The 19760-nt window shown below is 29.3% G+C and overlaps 1 protein-coding gene across 5 annotated transcripts in view; it reads right to left on the bottom strand.

The window, feature by feature from the left end:
• LOC107445872 (uncharacterized) overlaps positions 1 to 19760 on the bottom strand; it is a 256280-nt gene that overhangs the window by 73072 nt on the left and 163448 nt on the right. The gene's annotated exons all lie outside the window — the stretch shown is intronic.

The following is a 19760-nucleotide window of genomic DNA, read 5'->3' as shown; positions in this document are numbered from 1 at the left end:
CATACCCTCAGTTCTTCAATTGTCATATCAATTCAGTTATATTCAATATGTCATATATATTCAATTGTCTAAATCAGTGCAGAATAAATCAAACAAATGGTGATGAATAAAATTTGCAACCACTTTAAATATTTGGAAACATGATTCGATCGACATCAGACACACACAAAAAAAGATGAGTAGACTCAAGACTACAAAGTAAAATAAATGCTTAAATTTAGGTAGCACTTGAGATTACAAAATAATTTCCGAGATCATTTTTGCACTCATATAATTCCTTTAACCCTTTCCGGAAGAGCAAATTTCGGATTAAAATTTTAGTCAGGCCGGACATTAGCTAGTGCGACCTTAGTGTATTCTGTTAGGATGTTAGAAATAGTAGTTGGAATCTTGCATTTGGCGCCACTAGCCAATTCATCTACACTAGTAAGTCATAAATTGGTTAATCATAAAATATAATAGTGTATTGAATTGAAAAGAATAAACGAGAAGGAACTCTCTATTGTCAAGTTAGTCATCATCATCATCATCAATATTTATCTGGGCACCTGGGGCCGTTAGCGGCCTTTTTCCCATTCGTCTTGAATTGTGATCTTTAGGGTGGTTCTTTCTGGTAATTGGAATGCAATTGGAGTAAAAGGAATTTAAATATTTTGAATTTTAGATAAAATTACGTCACTACAAAAGTAAGCTGCCATCGGTCTGAGGTTTATGTCTTCTCTTAAGTTTTCAAAAGTAAAAATTTCGTTGAATCCTGCGGTGTCACAATTTATGGTTTCTTCAAAAAATCTGAAGTTTAGCTTTGCAATGTGATGATCTAAAAAATCTATGTTGAGGTTGCGATGTATGTTTTTATTTCGGATAAACCATCTTGCTTTTGTTATTTTCCTGAGGATTTTGTTCTGGTATGTTTTAAGTTCTTTAACCCCTTGGGGACGGGTGATTCAGAAAAGCATTTGTACAAAATCAGGATCAGGACGTAATTAAATAAAAAACGGTAACTTAAATGTAGTCGTTTCCAATTTGACAGACTTACTCTGCTTTTACTTTAATTATTGTCAGTTTAATCATACATATAATCAATGTTAATTCAAAGTATAACTAAATAGTTTTATTTTGAACAAAGTAATGGTGAATTAAATAAATCAAACAATTATAACTCCGCCCACAAATAAACTGCTAAAGAATTACTTTGATTACCAGTTTTATCTTTTTACCCTTATTGATACGGTTTTATGCTGACACGTATTTGTGACAGTCGGCGCGAAAGGGTTAAGGAGTGATGTGGAGATGTTGCACCAAGCTGGAGATGCATAAATCAGGATGGGACGGATCATTGAGTTGTAAAGTAAACGTTTAAGTCTAAGTTCCATTTTGGGGTTCTGAAGAAGGATTTGTAATCTGTGGCAGGCTGCTTGTGCTTTGTTGATAACTGTTTTGACGTGATCTTTCCAATTAAATTTACTGTCAATGACCAGACCAAGATATTTTGCGCTTTTGACTATGGGAATAATTTCATTAAAGAGAACAATTTGATTTTTGGGGAGGATGGTTTTTCTTATATGCTGAATGATTAGTAGTTTTGATTTTTGTCCGTTTACTTTGAATTTCCAGTCTAGATACCATGTTTCGATTTCCTATTGTCAAGTTAGTGCATTCCAAGTGACATTCTTTAAATCTTTGTTGTTTATATAATAGTGGTTGCTAAACGTTTAAAGGAAATTAGTTTTACATTTCTAGCGGTTGATATCATTAAATGAATTAATGTTGCCACATGTTTTAGTAGGCAACACTGCACCGTAAAGGGTTAAATTCGAAATTCGGTGGTAACTTAAAACATATAGATTTGTAGCATTTTTGATACCACTTTAAAAATATTTCCAGATAGTGGAGAAATTTGGGAAGGAAACAATATCCCGTAAAGACAAGAGAAATTGACGGATGATAGGAAGATTTATTTTGAATATTTAATGAGGCAGTGATTTTTATGCTTCTCAGTACCGGTGTTAATTTTGTGAAATCTAAAAATAAAATATTTTGCAAGCTTTAAAAAAATAAAATTTTATTAAAAAAAAATTGGCTACATCAGTTTAATTTTTTATACTACGATACAATCAATAATGGAAGAAAAATACTAATTTAAAACTACCAGAGCAACCAACCTTTTTATTCCGCGAGTATCAGATATGACATGAAATATAAATAAGAAATTGTGAATGATTTTAGTCTTAAAATATAAATTTTTACAACCGCATCCAGAATTAAAAAGTGTACGCAAAGCTAGGAGATAAGCTACCGAGAATATAATTTTCAATTTTTTTTTCCTGCCTTGTTTGATCATGTTTTTGGTAGATTATTGGAAGCCCTTCTTACTCGTAAAGAAGAGGTTTAAACGTTTCAGTAAGGTTCTAGGTTTTGCTATACATTTCACAACTGTAAAAACAGAATAGTGAAACTTAAATTAGTTCAAGCGAAATTCGTCATAAAATTAGGACTGAAACTTACCTATACGAAGACTGAGAATAGCGAAAATTGGCAAATACAGTTTGTCTACGGTAAGAACTCCCCCCACCACAAAGTCTGAGGCCGTCAGTTGCCATAGAAACAGGAATAGCGCATTTCAGGGAGGGTAGCTTCTCTTCACTCAAGGAATAACACAACAGACCGGGGGGAAATATTACCTTTCTCTCGCCGGCTCGGGGCAAAACCTTTCCTAGGGAGTGACCCCACACTCCTACTTGAAATTGTTATACCTCGTTACCATAGTCACCACCACGGGCCCAGACGAATGGCTAGGGGAGTTCTTACTTTAGACAAACTATAAGTCATTTAATCCGAGCTTGTTTTCAAGAAGAGTTAAATACCAATTTTTTTTAAAACAGGAATTACATGTATATATACACATAACACAAAGAAGAGATAAAAAAAATTTTCAAAGAAATTCACAAAGAAAATTAATAAGTTTCATTAATTGCGCATAAGCTGCAAGTACATAGAACTCATATAACAGGATAAAAAATACAAATAAAAATAAAAAGGAAACACATTGTTTATAAGAAACTAAGTAAAACTACATAAAGTAACAAATTTGTTTTAAAAATCCCTTAACTTTAAAGATCCAGAAAACAAAATAACAAAAAATGTTACAGATCTAGTAGTCACCTCACACAATTATTACCGCAAATTAGAGTGCTTTCTAATATTGAATTCATGTAGCCGATGCAAAATATGTTAATACAACAGTGTGAGGGGCACCAAATAAAAAACAATACGAAAATAGAACATATCAAGCAAAGAAACCCAAAAATAAAGAAAAAATGAAGATAAAGAACAAAAGTAACATATAAAGCTAGTAGCGAGATCAGACGCCCCTTTATTTTACTAACATTTTGCAAAAAAGATTTAAAAATATTTTCGTGACTAGTTTGCCAGAATACAAAATATGAAATTAAAGCGTTAATAGAGGATAATAGGATACATTTTATGGCACTTTCTTACTGAAATACAGAACCACAGTAAAAGACACAAAGCTTTTTACTAATTAAATGCATTAACAGCATGAAATTCGATTACTTAAATAAATAAAAAAAGAAAAATATGATATATTACGACTTTAACGGAATAACGAGAAAAAAACCTATTTACCGATCTAAAAATTATATTAAAAGACTAACCGGATAAAAAAAAATAATTATTCCAAAAAGTAATTGAATAAAATCTGCGAAAGTGTAAATAACATAACGTGAGGTGATTTTAAGAGGATAAGTTTAATTAAATATTTATCGTATTATACCTTTGACAGAGAACAGCATAAAATTCGATTAAATTAAAAAATCTAAAATAATATATTAACGTATTTACGGAATGAAGGAAAAACTTACTGTTCTAAAAAAATAATTTATTAAAATTTGCGAGTGTAAATAATAAAGTGCGAAATAATTTCTAGAAGTAGGTTAGACTATATTTCAGAGCTTTTCAGCAACGAATAGAGTAAAATTCAATTACTTAAGTCAAAATATCTAAGAACAATAGACTTTTACAAAAAAAAAAAAAAAAAAAAAAAAAAAAAAAGAAGCATTTATTTGCTATTCTGAAAATTAATTTATGAAAATCTGCTTTCAGTGTAAATAATTATGACGTGAGGTAATTTTAAGATAGTAATAAATATTTAAAATCTTATTTAATTAAAACCCTTGAAAAGTGGAAATTAAATAAACTTGAGGCAATTTTAAGAAAACAATTGCGAGCTGTATTAATTAAATATATTCCAGAATATTCCCTCATAACATTTTGATTTCTTAAATCAAAAAGTCAAAGACAAAATATTACGATACTAATAGAATAATTTATTATTCACTATTCTAAAAATTATTTATTAAAGCCCAGGGCTCGAAAAAACTCAGAAATTTTACCCGTCCCTGAGGACGGCTTGTCCAACAATGTACCCGTCCTCCTTTGAAACTTATCCGTCGCTTCTAAATAAAAAAAAATATAATTTTCTCTCATTTATTACAAACATTTATATAAATTGCACAATGAATTAGTAGTTACTAGGATTACATTATACAGTAATACGCATTACATTATATAGTATATACTAGGTTACTAATAGTAACCTAGTATTTCCTTTATGAAATAATTTAAATGAAAATAGTCAAGTTATCTGGAATGTCAATTTATCCGAGGGTACTGCGTTTCTTAAATGAATCAAGTATGACGTTTGGCAGTTCCACAATCAAGCCAATGATTTACAGAGGTTTCTGCATAGAAATTTGAAAGTGGTTTTCCATTTAGGTGGATGTTCATAACTGCGTTAAACGCTTCTTGTTTAAGGCCAATACGTAATGTGTTTTTTTGTAAGTTCATTGCTAAAAAGCCTCTTTCAACCGCTGCAGTACTCCCAGTCAGAGAAAACATCAATTCCACCATGAGCAGTATGTTGCTGTATTTCTAGATTAGAGGGTCATTTTAGAAGTGAGGCGCTAGACTCTTGTAAGATAACAAAAATTGAAAATGTATCACGAACATTAACGGGAAAATGGCCGTCCGCGCGGACGTCGGATTCTAGAAATTTGTTGTCCGCGGGGAATTTTTGACCGCCGAGGACGGGCTGTTTTTCGAGCCCTGTTAAAGCCTCTACGAAATATGGACAAATTAATTAAATTTTTCAAAAATCAATTTACTAAAACTCGTGAAAGTGTAAACAATAAAACATTAAATAATTTCAAAAGAATAAGTTAATTAAATATGCTTTAGAGTTCTTTTGGAAGAAACCGCATGATTACTTAAATCAAAAGGTCCAAAAACAAAATATTACGATAGTAATAGAATACTTAATTATTTACTATTCTAAAAAAAAAAATGATTAAAGCCTCAACGAAATATAGATAAATTAAATCATTTTTCTAAAAATCAATTTACTAAAACCCTCGAAAGTGAAAATAATTAAACATGGAAGAAATTTCAAAAGAATAAGTTAAATATGTTTCATGGTTCTTTAGGAAGAAACCACATGATTACTTAAATCATAAGGTCCAAAAACAAAATATTACGATCGTAATAGAATAGTTTATTATTTACTATTCTCTAAAAAAAATTATTAAAGCCTTAATGAAATATAGACAAATGAATTCATTTTTCTAAAAATCTATTTACTAAAACCCGCGAAAGTCTAAATAATAAAACATGGAAGTAATTTCAAAAGAATAAGTTAATTAAATAGGCTTCAGAGTTCTTTCAGAAGAAAACGCATGATTACTTAAATCAAAAGCTCTGAGAACAATTTATTAAGACAGTAAAGGAATTAAGTCATCAAAGAACGAAAAATAATCCGAGGTACCCTAAATGAGCAAATATGCGATGACGAATATGCGTATTTTTTTTAAACTTCAAAGAACATATTTATAAATCTTCTTCCTCTAAATAGGCTACCGTAAATTACGTTTTCAAAGTTCTTCGAAAACTGAAGAAGGCCTCGAGGACCATGATTTTTATATCTTTCATCTCCTCTGAAAGATGAAAAGACCTGACGTTTTTTACTGAGAAGTAGTGAGACTCTCGAACGATGCGACCTCGGCCAAATGGAATAAATTTCGCCAAAGAAAGGGTTAAAAAAGAACGAATGTCGCAATCCCAGAGAAGGGAGGAAAAAAATCGTTTGTCAGTCACCTCATTTGCATAGACGCCGTGCAAGTTAATTGTGGGAAAAAATGACTTATGATTGCGAAGGGCTCTTAGGGCGAAATGGATTGTAAATCTAAAGAGCGCGTCGCTCCTTCATCTTTTATTTATTTATTTATATATTTTTTTTATGAAGAACACGCATAAATTAGTTTTAATGAATTTTTAATTCTTTTGAATACTACTGAAAGGAGTGAACACGAAGTGAAGCGAAGAGGTAGTTCTCAAAATAAATAAACAAACAACATCGAAGAGAAGTTGTAAAAATTAGATAAAAAAAATGTGTTTAAAATTCAAAATAAATTTTGCTGATCGGGTTGCTTTTAAAACACATTGCTGACCGGTCACGAGTTAACTCGTGTTTTCGATAGCAGTGATCTCGTGGTGACTATTTTAAAAAGTGGGCGTTATTTTCCTTACTTTTCAAGTTTTACTATTTAATTCTCTACCAATTTATTATATCTTTACGAAACTTGATATATTTGCAAAACTTGCGGTGTGGGATTGTTATACTTTTTATCATACGGCATTAAATTTTTTTAAAGTTTGTTTATATTGCTTTACTTATCCGCTTTCAAAACAGTAGCCGGGCATGTGGGGCAATTTGTTAAAAGTTGCCATTACTATAGAGAACTTGCTTTTCGGGCAATTTTAAATTAGGTACGATCAAGTAACGTGTAAATGGGAGAGAAAAAAAAAATTCTCCAGTGTTATCAATACTTTTTATAGAACATGCATTATATTATAGAAATTAATTTAACATACCGGATTTTCGGGAAGATTTTATTTTCATATTTAAAGTGGTAGCAATACACGTTATTCCAATTAACTTTTTGAATTAAAATGATAATTCTAAATGAGTTTGATCACCAGTACATATAAATAATTACAATAATTATATAAAAGCACAATAATCTTCGCTCAAGCGAATTTCAACGGGATCAAAATATAAATATAGTTTTGAGTTAATTTGTTTTTCGTTTATTGTTTTACAACCACTCTGAAAATCCATTCTCGGAAGGAGGGAAAGTTGGCAGGTATGTTTTAAACAACTAATTAATCGGTTAATCTTTTCGGAAAAGGTACGAGAGAGAATTTGAAAATTAACAGAAAATCCTCCGTAATGTGAATGTTCTTCATTCACCGGTCTGTTCAACGGAGTTATTTGTCATAGGCAACGAATGAATAATATCTAAATTGATAGTCATTCATAACAATGTACCTTCAATATTATTTGAATTATTATTTTTTTTTTTAATATTTAAAGTGGATCAGAATGTATATTTATATAATTTTATGACGACTAACTTATTCCGATTTTGCCCAAAACTACATAGTAGACCTATCTGTCCACAGTAGACCCACACGCAAGAACAAAATTATGGAATCACTTCCAAACTAACTTCATGCAAACTATTTTTCTCTTAGCAGCAACTGTTTTGGAAGATTTCACGTGGATAAACTCTTAGCACAATTTGAAAGATCATGCTTGAAGCCTTTAGAAATGGTGTTCTTTTTACCTATATTAAACGTGCATATACCAAAATAAAAACAAGAAGATTAAGTCTTTTTTTTTCATATACCACTAATATTTTTATAAACGCATTATTTTATAAATATCGCAGTTTCAGCAATTCTTTTAATAACAGCCACCACACACATGGGTGAAAGCCCTTATATAGCAAGACGGAAAAGAGAAAAACCTGGTACTTAAAACATTTCATTCCAGCATTTTTTTCGAAAAAAATGAAATATCTGTAACTATCAAGATTTCTTTTATAATTCTGGCATATATATAAAACTGATTATTTTCCAAGATAAAGTAGATATTGTTGAAAAATTTAAAAAAAGAATAAGTAAACTCCTCCCCAAAACTAGATATAACTGAAATGGTTTTACTACCAGCCTTTCCTTTTTTCCGTCTCGCTTTCACCCCTGACTACACAGACTGCTAAACTCAAAATGTTTTTTTTATTACAATTCTCTGTAAATTTCATGATGTATGGGATAAGGGTCGATTTGTTAAATAAAGTGAAGTAAGTAAATTCTTTTTGAAATTTGCGGGTCTCAACGCTAGAATTATGATTTCGACTTTCTCTCCTTAATTAGGCCGAGCAGAATATGATTAAAAAATGATATAATTTTTAAAGTTTTAAGTATGATTTTTTCCTAATGAGGTAACCCGAGTTCGAATCCCAGCTTTGGATGGTCGAAATTTCAGCGAAATTGGTTGGATAGTTAATGGTAGCCGTGATGACTCAGGGAATAGAGCGTTCGCCTTCCAACGAGGTGGACCTGGTTCGAATCCCAGGGTTAGATGGTCGTATACGAATTCCGCATCCGGCTCTCATCAACAGCAGTGCTGACGTAAAAAAACCAGAATGGTAGACGAATCATAAGTTAGAGTCCCCTTGCCATTAGGCTAATCACGGGAGGCTTTCGTGATTTTCCTCTCCGCGTAACGCAAATGGTGGCTAGTTCCTTCAAAAAGTCCTTCACGATGGCAAAATTGCTCCCAATACTTGCTCCAGGATTTTCCTTGTCTTCTAAATCGGGTTCAAAATTACAAGGCTACGAAGTTGAACACTGGCTGTAGTAAACTAAAAATTGGGTCAGCTCTTACAAGACTGTTATTAAATACGTTAATAAAGTGTATTTCTTTAATCATTTCATTCTATATTTTGGTTGTGCTTTTGTGTCATTAAATTTTACATTTAAGTTCCAAGCCTAAAAAGGGCAAAGCAAATTAAAATTGGGGAGGTTTACATGTTTACAACATTTAAAAAACTTATTTTTTATAAACTTATTTATCATGATAAAATTAAAAGAATTTCATCACTAAATTTAGCAAAATCTATCTTACACAATCTCCTCCTGAACTCTTTTTTTAAAATCTATTTTGAACTTAGATATCATATCTCAAATCAACCTTTGACATTTTGTTCATTATTATTTTTTAATTTTCATTCGTTAGAATAGTGTAAATAGTTCTATCGTTTTAATATCGTATTGGAACCAAACACAAAGAGAATTTAATCTATTGTTTTGTTTAAGTTTCAAAACAAGTCAATTTTTATTCTTTTAATACACTTGCTTAATAAATCATAGCTAAATACTTAATAAGTTGAGTAAATATTTTCATAAGCAGATCTGATTTTAAAAACGTAGGATGTTCAAATCCCGGATTATACCATTGCTATAGTTACTGATAAGTCTGTTTTTCAAAGGTTTTTTTCTTTTTTTTCCATTAATGGGCTATTTATTAAAACTGTTCTGATTATAGTAATTCATATAATAATAAAAATAGGTCAAAGTTTTTTTTTTTTTTTTTTTTTTTTTTTTTTGCTAAAATGCAGAGAGCTTAAACAAAAATAATCCGATGGTCGATTTATTTTATTTTATTTCATTTTATTCATTACCCATTGGGGAAATGGGTATTATTCAATGCTTTTCATATCCGCGCACTTTTCGACTAGATGAACTTCAACATATTCACAAATGAAGAGCTGTAATAGTTATAAAAATCGGGCTAACTTTAGCATTAATAAGAAAACAGCACAAAATCGAATAAGAAAAAAAGCAGACGATAATTTTGGAATTGTTTTCTGGACAGTGTATTTTCTTTTTATTCTCACCAGCCAGCATTTTTTAAGATTTTACATAATCTAAATTTCGAACATTATGGTTTTCATTTTTTTATTAATTATTCATAATTACTGTCTTGGCACCGATTTTAATATAAATATGAATACTGAAGAATTTTGAGACGTTTTGTGTCGAAAGCTGCATTCTCCAAATTATGAATTATTATTTTTTTAAAAAAAGAATAATAACTTGAGAATATTTCCATTTCTGTACCTGCTCGTGTCAACGACAAGGACAAAAGCTCCAAATGAGTACTTGTAAGGAATTGCTACTTTCTAATATTTGATTTTTGTCTTTCGCTTACCACTGGCTTAAGAATATACAATTCAACGCGGGTGCAAATTAAGAAAAATTACAAAAAATTTGTTTAGTTAAAATATTGGTGACTATATGTAAGAATCATTAGGTATTTGAGTACGTTTTAAAACATCACTGCCTAATCGATTTTTCGTAAATTTTAAAGAAAAGTGATGATGCTAATCCCCCCGGAAAGTTGCAACCGTTTAACAATAACTCATGTTTTTAAAATTATATTAGCTTGTCTAACTTTTAAGGTATCTGACTAGATGAAAATCGGTAATTTCGAACGAAAATCGCGATCTTTCTTTAATTATCCATACTTTAATTATAATTCATTAGCTTTCCAAAATCCTTTAAAGTTTTGAACTCTGACTTATAAAATATAAAGTTATAGATGTTTTTCTGTATGCTGAATGACGAAACCAAAACTGGAAGTGAATTTGTGAAAACGAAACTAATTTGTTTTACAAAGAATATTCTAACCACTTTTTATTTTCAGTAATTTTTACTTTTTAAGAAAAGTCAAATTCATTTTCAGAAATTAATTTTCTAATTGTTTATTTTTTTGCAGTTAAAAATTTTCTTGCATTTTAAGTGTATTTTCTGAAGAACATTGATTTGATTATGATTATTAGTTCCAGAACTATTAACTGTTAAATTTGCAGTTAAAAAACAAACAAACATGAGGCTGACATATTTTTCGCTGAAAATAAACGACAGAGTTGAAATTTGATGAATTGATAAGACCAGTTTGTTCGAATGTTACAGTAGACATAAAATTATAATAATTATATATTTTATAAACATTGCAATTTTAAGTGTTTTTTCTTTAAATAATAATTAATTATCCGCTGTTTAAAAACAATTTATCCCCCTCGTGATTTTCATTTTATCTGCCCGAGCTTGACTTGATGCCAAAAGTTAAAAAGGAATACATAAAAAATAATAGAGATTCGATGTTGCCATTTATTAATCTTAATAATTATAACGAAAATTTTAAAATTATAAATACTGAAGAGCGATAAAAACTGTTTCTAATGCGAACAGTTATATGATTTAATGATGTATCGTTATTTATTGTTAACGAGTAAAATTATTTCTCATTTATTATTTCTTACTCATTCGATATTCCTATGTTTAAATATTTTTTTCCCAATTACATTTGATTATTTTTCAATTCCAAGTATCCTTTTATTTCATTACGATTAAAACGGAACAAAATGTGCTGACATAAAATTATTATAATTATGTATTTTATATAAAAGAAAATTATCTTTATTTATCGACTTTCAAGGAAGAGAAAATGTTGAATGGAAAGCAACCACGGGGGCTGGTGAGCGGAGCTTTCTATTAATCTTTAAAAAAAAAAAAAAAAAATAAAAAAAGAAGAATCAAATCAAGAAATTCGTTTTAGACACTAAACTTAAAAACCATTAGATTAGGGTGTTGTAACACTATAAAATTTTGATTGCAAAAATTTCTAATCAAAGATTTTTCTGTTTTTTCATAACATGTAAAGAGGATTTACCCTACCCGTTTATCAAAGTATTTTAGTCAGAGTCGAGAGTTAACTAAGAAAAGAATATACTACAAGAAAATGTTGTTTTAATTTAATTTGAATTTATTGTTGAAATTGATTTTGAATGATATATTAAGGAAATGGTATACATTCCCATAAAGTAAAAGCCTGTTATAAATTAAGTAAAAATAATTGTTTACTTTTTGTTCTCTACCACGTTCTCTCAATCGAATTTTATAATAATGTTTGCAACGTTGTTTATATTATTGCTAATATTATAAATTTAAAAATGGGTACGAGTCTCAGCAATTTATCACCTTAAGTTTTTTTTTAAAAATCTGAAATGAAAGCTGATCTGCAGATGCTGCGATAATATACACAGCTTGTTCTCTCAATTAAACTTTATAAAAATGTTTATAACATTTATATTGTTAATATTATTAATTTAAAAATGAGAACGAGTCTCAGCATTTTATCACCTTAAGTTTTTAAAAAAAAAAAAAAAAAATCTGAAATGAAAGCTGATGTGCAGACAGTCTACACGGCTTGTTCTAACAATTAAACTTTATAAAAACATGTTTATAACGTTGTTTATAATATTGTCAATATTATAAATTTAAAAATCAGTACGAGTCTCAGCAATTTATCACCTTAATTTTTATTTTTTTTTAAAAAATCTGAAATGAAAACTGATCTGTAAATGCTGCAATAATTTACACAGCTTGTTCTCTCAATCAAACTTTATAAAAAAGTTTATAACGTTGCTTATAATATTGTTAATATTATAAATTTAAAAATGAGTACGAGTCTCAGCAATTTATCACCTTAAGTTTTCTTAAATCTGATATGAAAAATGATCTGCAGATGCTGCGATAATCTATACAGCTTGTTCTCTCAATTAAACTTTATAAAACATGTTTATAACGTTGTTTATAATATTGTCAATATTATAAATTTAAAAATCAGTACGAGTCTCAGCAATTTATCACCTTAATTTTTTTTTAAAAATCTGAAATGCAAAATGATTTGCAAATGCCTCAATAATTTACACAGCTTGTTCTCTCATTTAAACTTTATAAAACATGTTTATAATGTTGTGTATAATATTGTTAATATTATAAATTTAAAAATGAGTACGAGTCTCAGCAATTTATCACCTTAATTTTTCTTAAATCTGATATGAAAAATGATCTGCAAATGCTGCGATAATCTACACAGCTTGTTCTCTTAATTAAACTTCATAAAAATGTTTATAACGTTGTTTATAATATTGTTAATATTATAAATTTAAAAATGAGTACGAGTCTCAGCAATTTATCTCCTTACGTTTTTTAAAAATCTGATAGGAAAAATTATCTGTAGATGCAGCAATAATCTGCACAGTTTGATGCTAAGGTTTGTAAGTAGCTCATTGATTTGCAAACGTGAAAACTGCAGGAGAAAAAAAATACCATAACAACGAAAGTAATATTTAAGAAAAAGTGCTGATGCAACGTACAATCACCCCGGAAAGTTGACAACCGTTTAACTTTAACAGCTTCTTTTAAAATTACATTGCATGAACAACTGTCAGATTTTCCTTCAAAAATATCTAATATAGAAACTATTATCGTTAATAATTGTCCAAAAAAAAAATGATACATAGAAAGACACTTAAAAGACAAGGGTGTTGTTACACTATTGCATTCTGACCGCAAAAGATTCTAATCGTAATGTTTCTGTTTTTTCATAACATGAGAATGTCTGTAATTAAAGGGATTTTCCCCACCTGTTTATCAAGGTATATATGTCAGAGTCAAGGGTAACAAAAAAAAAAAAAAAAAAAAAAAAAAACCTAATGTTTAAAGACAGAAATACACAACAAGGAAAATTTTCGCCTAGCCAACTAATATCGAAAATTAAAATGCACGCAATCATACTTTGTTATTATTATTTTTTTTAACTTAAGCATGCAAAAAGGCAATAATAGATTCGCAAACAGGGAAAATGGCAACAATGTATTTCGTGAACATAAAAATTGCCCCGAAACATTCATTTTCAATTATTACAGCTTAAAAATGGAGGAAAAACCAATTCACAAAATTAATCATTCATCTGTATGATTTTTTTAACGAATTTGCAGCAAATTTTTAGAGTATTTGTCATAATTTTTAGTGTCTTATACTTTTTTAAAATTGAGCCTTATATTTATAAACCATTAGTATTATAATTTTGTAAATAATTTTTAGTGAATTGGTGTAAGATTTTCAGTGTATTTTTTCATATTTTTAAATGTATTTATCTTAGAATTTTTTCAGTGTGCTTGTCTTATAATTTCATTGTATTTGCTTTAATAATACATCATTAAAACAAATTTTTTTTTTGTAAGAACTTGCATGATATTTTTTTAGTTTATTGTCTTCTATTTTCCGGTCTTACATTAATTAATGACTTTGCCTTAGTCTTATAATTTCACTGCACTCATATTTTCAGAGTTTTGTTTTATATTTTAAGTGAATATTTGTACCATTTTTTTTGTGTGTATTGTTTTCTATTTTTAAGATGTTTCTCCCATATTTATGATTTTTGCCTTACTATTGTTTTACGTTTTTTATTTTCAGTGTATTTATCTTGCATTATTTATTGTCTTTCTTATAATTTTAGTGCATTTGTCATAGTCGTTATTTCAAACTTTTTTTTTATTTCAAACTTGTTTATTTCAACAATTGCCTTATAATTTTGAAGACAATTGTACGAAATATAATTTTTAATGTTACTATATCTTCATATTCGTTTTACATATTTTCGTTATAATTGAATTGAAATATGATTCATATCAAGTGCTATGTTTTCAACTGCTAACATATGTTTATATAATATATAATGCGACATATAACAAGACAGGTAACAAAACAGCTAACACTTGTTAACAAAAAAAGGTAGGGGTCGCAAATTTTGAAGAAAAATGTGACATCATTCATGGTAATTTTCTTACAGTAATCATACCTCATTTTAATGCAATTGTCATATATGAAGACTAAAAGCTAAATGAAAATGGATTATTGTGTATCGTCTCCAGCATTAAGTAGCATTCGTATCGTGCTCTTTACAAAATCACACTCCTGTTAAAAACAATTTTAGCAAAAATCACATTCAATTCAAACTTTTTAAACTAACTTTTCTTTTTTTTCATTAAAAACCCTAAGGCATTTAGATTAACTGAAATTCACCCCCCTCCCCCTTTAAGCAATTGTTTCGTTCACCTGCTACAGGCAATCTTTCCAGCGAGTAATATAATTATCTTATTGATTCAATTGCAAAGTTCAAACATAAAACAGAAGAATTGTTCTGAAACCATTATAAAAAATTTTCAGACATTAGCTCAAACTTTAAAAAACTTATCGATTCTATTTCCATATTTCGATAATCTTCTTCTAGAAATTTTTACGATTTTCCAGAAAATCAGTTTTACATATTCAAATAATCTTCTCTTAGGCGATCGTTTTCTCCACCGTCTTAGAACTAAATTAATTCGATTAATGAAACCTAATTTAAATAGGTAAATAGAGTTTTCTGAAAGTATAAACATTAGAATTTCTATGGAAAGTATAAATGGGCGTTGAAAATAACCAAGCAAAGTAGGAAGTCAGTATTTAACTTCAAACAAGCAGTATTTAACTTCAAAGGAAAAGTTAAAGGTTAAATAAATATCACATTCTTAAAATTTTGATCTTAGAAATATCGTCAAAGAGATTTAAATTTTTATTAAGCTTCCGGTTTGTGTAACATTTTGTAGTCATGCTTAAAGTACCTTTTTGAAAATAAGTCGTAAGTAATTAGCACTTTACGCTGAGTATTATAAATCGCTGTTTGAACTAACGGAAGCACTCAAAAGATTTAATTGAAGCATATAATACAGTATGTTGACAAAATTTTGCTATTATTAATGAATATTTTAATTTTATTTTAGAGTGGTAGTTGTTGACGAAGCAGTAGAGACAACACAGGGTTAACTTAAAAATATTTATTCAATGAAATTTCAAACCAAAATATTCGTAGTTACATATATATTTGAAAAACACGTCTTCATTTCAACGATGTAAACACAAAAAAAAAAAAAAAAATGAAATAATTAAGCGACCAGGTTTAATCTTTAAAAAAAAAAAACATCAGCAAGGTTACCATAATCGACAAAGAATGTCAAAAGTGGTATAAACTGAACTTATTTTTGCTTACTTAACACCTTTTTAATTATTCAATCGCGACAACCACTAGGACTTACATTTCAAATTGTTCATATTTAACACGTTCACGCCGGAAAAAGTGAAAATACTGGTACGGGAAAAGAGAAAATACTGGTAGAAGAACTATTTTAATATTAGATAATATTCGGGAGGAGTTAATCTATTCTCAACATTAACAATTCACTGTAAGGAAATTTATCACGGCGAAGAAGCAATTCAATATAAAAATTGCATCCGTTGAAAACAATTGGTAGTTATGGATTTTTATTATTCCCGGAAAAAAACTAAAAATGAAATTTATTTGATACCAGTTTTTATTCCGGTGCGCCGCCAAGATGAGAAAATCTAGCGTGATCCACTGGTGGGTCACCCCGGCGTGAACGTGTTAAAGTAAAAAAATTCTCATCTATCACTTTCAACAGTAAACTGAAGAAAAAAAAATGATCGAAAAAGTTTAGCTCATTTGAATCGCTTTTAGTAAAATTTTGAATTTTATTAATTACCACTTTCTGCATTTTTATTCGCCAGTTGCAACGCGTCATACGAGCCATTTGGCGGTTTAATAAAACGGGTTAATCCATCACCTTCTACATCAAAAAGCCTCCACACGGTTTTTTTTTAGCTTGTCCAATCGGAACTTTATGATGAAAATCGAAAGAGTCATTTATTAGAAAATCTAGAAAAATAAGAAAGTGGTAACAAATATATGTATGAAAATTTGTTTAATTTATGAATGTGATTGGTATGACTTATTCACTTGTCAAACACTACAGATTCAATTCTCAAATATATACGATAAATTTCTTTCGATCACTTTTAATATAGATTTTCGGTCCACGCGCACCACTGGTTCACTTTTTAAATAGTCTGTGTAGACTACTTATAAGAAACCGTGTGGAGGCTTTCTGATGTAGGAGGGTTAATCCGATTTCTTATATTGCTGTGATGCAATTTTCTATTGTTGGCAACCATTTTATTTCAGTAAGTCCCAGCTGCTTATAATTCTAGATTTATTAATAGATAAATACCTAAATTATGGTGGATGAGAATCTTTTGATTTCCCTAGAGAAATAACAAAACTGAAGCAATTATCTTACCACAATATATGTTCTTGAAAAAAATAAATAAACAAAAATAAATATATAAATAAAAATTAAATTAAGAATAAAGTAAAAGTTGTCCCTTAAATATGATGTTAGCGGAGATGCCAACTTGCTCCAGACAACAAATAAATATATTAAAGTGGTAGTTTATCAATTCTGATTCTTGGTTTAATAAATTCAATTAAGTAGATCTTTATCCACCACTATTTCTAATTTATTCGCAAGCTGCTATGATTCACCACTTTACAGTAGTTATGCAGGGATGCCAACTGCTCCTCATTCTGGAATAGTTTTAATAAAGTGGTAGCAAATTATATATTAAATTTCGCAAGAGAAGGATAGTTACGCCTACTTTTTAATAGAATAATCAATTGATTAATGCTGTAACGTTGCATTTTATATGATACTTATAATTTTTGATATTTAGTGGTGAAAAAAATTACTTAAAATGAAAAGTAGTAAACTAAAAGTAACTTAAATTTCGCTACCACTAGAAAATACTATTTTACAAAGCGGAGTAAGTTGGCATCCCTGGTTATGTCATGCTATAAACACAGTACTCTAGTCGCCTACGGGCATCAACACAGACGAAGAAGTGGAGTGCCCGCTCTGAGGGCAGGTACTTCGTACTACATCTCAGCCTAAGCTTAAGTAGTTATGTCAAGCTATACCTTTTAAAGAGCAAGCAAAAATAGTCAAATTGCAAAATTTAGAGTGTAGTTATTTGCCGTTTTTTTTATAATTATATTGGCACGTCCGGAGCAGTTGGCATCTCTGTGTTAGGCACTGACCGATATTACTTTTTTCTTTCATCTTCTTTTGATGTAAAATTAACTCATCAGTTTCTCTGATACTCTATCTTCCCAGGGATGCTAACTTGCTGCGTTTGGAGAGTAATATTTTTCTAGTGGTAGCAAAATTTATGATTTAAAGTATTAGTAAATAGTAGTTAAATAAATTTGATTTAAAATTATTTTGTCTACTACTAAACATAAATTTCGAAGTTTTTAAGATGCCACTATTTACCAGATATGAGACCAGTGGTTCAAAGAAACTAAACAGAAAATAGGTTGCAAAACAGTTTTATTTTTTCATTTTTATCGGCGTTTTTGTGAGGAGTAATGTAATGTTATAAGTCGAAGTAAATATCACATATTTCTATATTTTTTTTAAAACGTAACTATACAACAAACGCAAGTTACGAAAAATCATGGTCCCTACGGAAAGAGCCTGTTTGCATCTAAGTGGATGCCAAGTGCGAACGAATATCAACATCGCCAATTCTTTAAACGACGTTGGACGGTCTTCTTTTTGCTTATGAAAAATAGAACGAATTAAATTTTTGTCCGACGAGTTAAACTTTTAAAAGCTTTCATATTGTTTTGAAAGCATAATTTTATAATTGGATAGCTAAATAAAACGGAACTATATGCAGTCGCGGATTATTACTTAAATTTTATACAATTGTCTTTTCTTAATTTGCAACGGAGTATAAATTGTAGAAAGGAACTTCGTTAATCTTTTCCCATTTATCAACATGGAACATGTTGTAGAAAACCAACGTTATCAGAATCATAGTATAGTGTATTTATTTTTCGTTCGTTTTTGTTTTTCAATCAATGCATCTTACATGAGATACCGAAAAGGCTTAACATATTCCGTATATCAACAAAAAAAAAAGAAAAAAAGAAAAAGGAAGAAATATTGTAGGAAAAGAATAAAATAAGGGGAAAATGTTGACGATAGTTAAAACATGCAAATATATATTTCTTCTTCACTATCATCAACGTTCAATCCTTTTATCGCTAACATTCTCGCAAAGTTTACAATCCAATTTTATTTCTTTCGAATGACGTCACCATCTGCTAAATTCTATCAAAATGTATTCATGTAAATCTCAAACGATAATTTGAATTGCTTTCCTTGAAAAATCCTGCGTAATTTGTTTTATTATATGAATTGCATAGAAAAAAGGTGAACAGAAGCCGGCGCAGTCAGAAAACTTGTTTTCTTAAGTTTTCGGAAGTTGTTAATGAAACTGCCTAATTAATTTCGCCGATGTTATTCTGAAAGAAACAAACTTCCTTTTCTTTGAAGGACAACCCTTCCTCCCCCCCCCACCTACCGTTACATCTTTCATTGCGGATGTAACGTTTTATATCAAATGCGTGATGCAGCGGTCGCTTCTTTTATTGTAATTCATTTTTTTTAAAAGCAAAATAGCAATCTTTTTATTTTAAAAAAGTATTTTAGCGTAATTCAGAAGCAAATATTAATGAGATAATGATAACTCATTTTAATGCATGGTATTTATGACATCTTTCCTTATAAATAAAAATTATTAAAAACGAAAAAAAAAGTGTTTGTCAACTACCATAACAAATCATACGTTTATAAATTTTGTTTTGTTTATTTATAAAATTAACTGATTCCATTTACTGACTTCTTACAACTAATATGCATGTTAACTGATTTGCACTTAAACTAATACGCTTATTCGTTGATTTGCATACTCACTAATATACCCATATACTATGATTTGTTATTCATCAGTATCCCGATTCACTTATTCACAAATACGTCCAATGATTTAGTAATTGACTAATACAAATATTCACAGAATTGCTTATTCACCAATACACCCATTCACTGATTTGTTTTTCACTAGTACACATCTTCACTGTTTGCTTATTTTCTAATACACCCATTCATTGATTTGCTCATACGCGAATGCGCCTATTCACTGCCTTGCTTATATGCCCTATATTACAATTATTTACTGCTTTGATC

This window comes from Parasteatoda tepidariorum, chromosome 5, assembly GCF_982258835.1.
Source record: "Parasteatoda tepidariorum strain Cologne lab strain chromosome 5, Ptep-v5.0, whole genome shotgun sequence".
In the NCBI taxonomy this organism is placed as follows: Eukaryota; Metazoa; Arthropoda; class Arachnida; order Araneae; family Theridiidae; genus Parasteatoda; species Parasteatoda tepidariorum.
This window is presented reverse-complemented; position numbering and strand designations above follow the sequence as displayed.